Source organism: Silene latifolia, chromosome 1 (assembly GCF_048544455.1).
Source record: "Silene latifolia isolate original U9 population chromosome 1, ASM4854445v1, whole genome shotgun sequence".
Taxonomy (NCBI): domain Eukaryota; kingdom Viridiplantae; phylum Streptophyta; class Magnoliopsida; order Caryophyllales; family Caryophyllaceae; genus Silene; species Silene latifolia.
This window is the reverse complement of record NC_133526.1, coordinates 70,932,791-70,937,191: the sequence shown is the minus strand read 5'-3', so window position 1 is coordinate 70,937,191 and position 4,401 is coordinate 70,932,791. Positions and strand designations below refer to the sequence as shown.

The following is a 4,401-nucleotide window of genomic DNA, read 5'->3' as shown; positions in this document are numbered from 1 at the left end:
TGCATGATCTAATCTATATGCAAAATTGAAATACGATGCAACTATACTATATGAATGCAAAGAGAGCTCATTTAGATTAGCTCCTTATCGAATCATGTCACTAAATGCAAAATGCGGTAAAAACTTAATTAAAGAGAAAGAGAATATATACATTGCGGTGGTTCTTAAGTAACTCCACCAAACCTCTTCATTCAAAGACTTCACTCAACCGGGATCAATATCCTGAGATCCCACCAACCTTCCAACTTCAATACAAGGATCAACAACACATGAACCCTTGTTCTTCATCATCAAAGCATGCAACTTACTCATGGCATCTTGAATCTCTTGCCATTTTCGGTTCATTTCTTCTTCAAACTTTTCCTTAGTCTCTTTGTCAACATTAGGGTCACATACCCTCTTTCCTTTCGATCTATTCCTCCATATTTTTGGTTTCTTCTTTTCAATTCTTGGTTTTGAATTTGGAGGGGCATTGGTGCTAGAATTGAACTCGGTTTCCCAAGTCTTGCCCATTTCCCCACACTTATCTTTAGCATTCACTTCTTCTTCAAGGAACTTATCCGGTGGCTCATCATTAACTTTCGGCTCACAAGAAATTAAGAGCTCCATGTTCTCATCTTCATTCTCATGGAGTTCTAATGTTTCCACGGCAAACATGTTTTGAACCACGGTTTTCTTTGAAGCATGTGGTAGCTTGAATTCAACTTTCTCCTTCCCAACTTTGAATGACAATTGTCCCTCTTTGACATCTATGACGGCTCCTCCCGTGGCCAAGAATGGCCTACCAAGAATGACACGAGAGCGTCTTCCCATAGGTATATCCAACACAACAAAGTCGGTAGGAATTGAAAGCTTACCAATTTGAACCATGATATCCTTGAGAATCCCATTTGAAGATTTGATTGTTCCATCGGCAAGTTTAATTGTAATGGAAGTGCGGGCTAAGCTTGAAATATTCAACCTCTTCACAAGGGCAAGTGGTATGACACTCACACTTGCCCCTAAGTCACACAAAGCACTATCCACCTTTTGGTCACCAACGGTACATGGAATTGAGAAACTCCCGGGGTCATCAAGTTTGATGGGGATTTCTTTAGATTTGACCACATTGCACTTCTCACTTGAGGCATCAACCTCATGGCTACTAATGTCCACTCTTCTAGAAATGACTTCTTCTTGCTTGGCCAAAGAGTGTTCTTCCATCATGACCATCTCTTCTTTTTCCGGGTTCTCCTCAACTTCTACCATCACATTTGGTGCTTTCACAATTTCCTCAAGCACAAATTCTTCACTCATAATGGTTGGTGTAGTCATAACCATCTCTACCTTATCCGGGTCAACTTCAACATCCAAGCTTGTACCATGAATTGTCATTATTTGCTCAAGTACATAGTCTTCTATGCTCTCTTTTTCGGGCTCATGGTCAACTTCTTGGAATGTTTCCATAGCCATGGAAAAGGGAGTAGTGTAAGATAACTCCTCTTGACTTGGCAAATCAAATGACTCTTCTTTTTCCTCTTCAACTCCAACCATGATAGCATTAACTTCCTTTGACTTCATAGGGTCCCTTGGATTTTGACATTGTCTTAGAAATACACCCGGTGGTTTTTGAGAACTCATGAGAGCTTGGGAAGCCACTTTAGCTTCAAGACTCTTGATTTGTTGTTGGGTATTACTTGCCAAATCCCCTATCAACTTCACCAAGTTTTCATATTTATCATCTCCCATGGTATTGCTTGCTTGGGGTGGTGGCTCTTGGTTGAAAGGTTGGTTGGAAATTGGAAGAGAAAAGCCATATCCTTGATCTTTAAAGTTGGAATTTTGGTTGTTCCCTTGGTACCCTTGATTGAACCCTTGATTTTGCCCTTGGTTGTACCTTTGATTATTGTTGTATCCTTGATTGAACCCATTGTTGTTGTTCCATTGATTGAATCCTTGGCCAAACCCTTGGTTAGCTTGGTTTCCTTGGTTTCCTTGGTAAAAGTTTTGATTACCTTGGTTCCCTTGGTTACCCCTATAATCTTGGTATGCTTGAGATTGGTTGGCAAAGTTTTGGTTGGATCCTTGGTTGTTGTTGAATGAGGGTCTAGGTGGACGGTTGGAAAAATTGTTAAATGCTTGGAAAGCATTCACCTCTTGCACATTGTTCCCATCAAAGTTGTTGTAATTGTTGGCACACAAGTCATATGTGTGACCACTTCCTCCACAAAGTTCACAACTTGAGACTTGAGCCACTTCCTCCATGGGTGCCCCATGTGAGGTTGCGGCTTGGTGCACTTGATTTCTTTGAAACTTCTCAAATTGTTTTGTGAGTAAGTCGGGCTTGGCATTTGTCTCGGAGTTGGAGGAGTTTTCCTTAGGAAACTTCCCATTCCTTCTTAGCATGTTTCCTCTAGAACCATAGTTTGCTTCCGAATCTACCATTTTCTTGATCAATGTCGTGCCCTCTTCATCACTCAAGTGATCAAATCATCCCCCCGCGGAGGCATTTACCATCTCCTTAGTCCTCGGTAGCAAAGTTTGGAAGAATGTTTGAGTGATGTACCATTCCGGTATTCCATGGTGGGGGCAACTTGCTATCAAGTCTTGATAACGGTCCCAAGCCTCACCCAAAGACTCTCCATCCTCTTGTTGAAATGTATGAATCTCGTTACGGAGCATCGTGGTCTTTGAGGAAGGGTAATATTTGGCCATGAATGATTTAGCCAAGGCATCCCAAGTAGTGAAAGTATCCGGTGGGTGAATGTTCAACCATCGGTCCGCTTTGCCCGTCAATGAAAACGGAAACAACATCATTCTCAAGGTGTCTTCGGACACCCCATTCTTCTTCATCATTGAAACTTTTCTTTTAAACTTCCGGAGATGAGCATGGGCATCCTCTTCGATATGCCCCCCAAACAAATCCTTCTCAATCAAACCGACTTGGGCGGGATGCATCTCAAAGTTGTTGGGAGCCAAGGCGCCAAAATTAATTGGGTCACAAGCATCATTGTGGTTAGGACGGTTATGGTCACGTAAAGCCATTGGTGGTAGATTTGGTATATGAGGGGGTGGTGTTTGAGGTGGAGTATTTGGGAGTTGGAAATTGTAGAAAGGATTTTCTAGGGGGTGATCAATGGTGTTGTTTGGTTGTTGTTGTGTTGTGTTTTCAAAGAGAGGTTGGGTGGGTGAATTTGCTTGGTTTATGGTTGCTTGAGAAGAGGTTCTAACCCTTGCAATGGTTCTATTCCTTAAGGCTCTAAAAAGCCTTTCCGGATCGGAGTCAAGGAGCAAAGCTTGGTGGTTCCTCCTAGGCATACAACTTGACAAACCGTAAGACTCCTAGTGCTTTTACACACTAGGGTAAGGCAAAAATCACACACACTCTACAAGAAGCACACAAGCTACACAAACAAGCAAACAACAAGTAAAGACTAAAGCTAGAAACTTCAACTAACTAAGCATAACCTAACGCCATCCCCGGCAACGGCGCCATTTTGATGACCGAGTTTTGCCGTCACTTCCGGTACCAAAAACAATTTATAAAACCAAATAAAAGTAGTATTTATTCGGGTGTCGAACACAAAGATGGCGGGGGTTAGATACTTGGTTTGTTTAAGTCTTTAGTCTAGTCAAACAAAAGTAAAGTTGATTTATCTAAAACTAAGATGCAACAAGGTATAAAATTTAAACTAAATGAAATTGTTTCTTAATTAATAAGGGAAGGCTAAGGTCTTTGGGTTCACAAAGGGCAATTAGGGGGAGAAACAAGGTCTAACAAGAAAATGGTAATAATGGTGGTCAAGGGTTTAAGACTAATTTCTTAGTCACCTTAAGCTCCTCAATAAGTTGTCACTTGATCGAGATGAACTAAATACAAATTAAGCATAGAGACTACCCAATAGCATGAGCACCAAGACGGATCGAATGCATCAAAGAGATGTTCTAACTTTCATTAAAACTCATCTATAAGCACTTCTAAAACTATCTAATAGCACAATGCATCAAGGTAAGCCAAACATGTTAATGAAATGTCCAATTTTCATTGAGGCATTTCCACAAACACTTCAAATGCATTAAGAGTAGAAACCACATAATCACCCAATTCAAAAGGTTAACAACCCAAATTCATCCCCTTAATTACCCAAATTCCCCCTATGACCTTAGATAAGACTACTCACTCATGTTCATGGGTGAGAAATTACCAACAATTTCCAATAATAAACAAGTAAACATTGTAAACATGATAAAGACTAATACTTTTGATGAATAACAATTAAACAACATGAGAAATGTAAACAAATGAAAATAATGTAAGCAAAAGATGAGAATTGTACCAACAAAGAGGAAAGTAACAATCTTGGATAATAATGGAAGAATGAATTTCTTCTAATCTTCAAATACAACCCAAAATACTAATTG

General features: G+C 40.2%; 1 non-coding gene across 1 annotated transcript; it reads left to right on the top strand.

The window, feature by feature from the left end:
- Nucleotides 1-2,554: 2,554 nt before the first annotated feature.
- Nucleotides 2,555-2,661, top strand: LOC141620028 (small nucleolar RNA R71). Its single transcript, XR_012531867.1, has one exon. It is a non-coding gene; the product is annotated as a small nucleolar RNA R71 (small nucleolar RNA).
- The last annotated feature ends 1,740 nt before the right edge of the window (nt 2,662-4,401 follow it).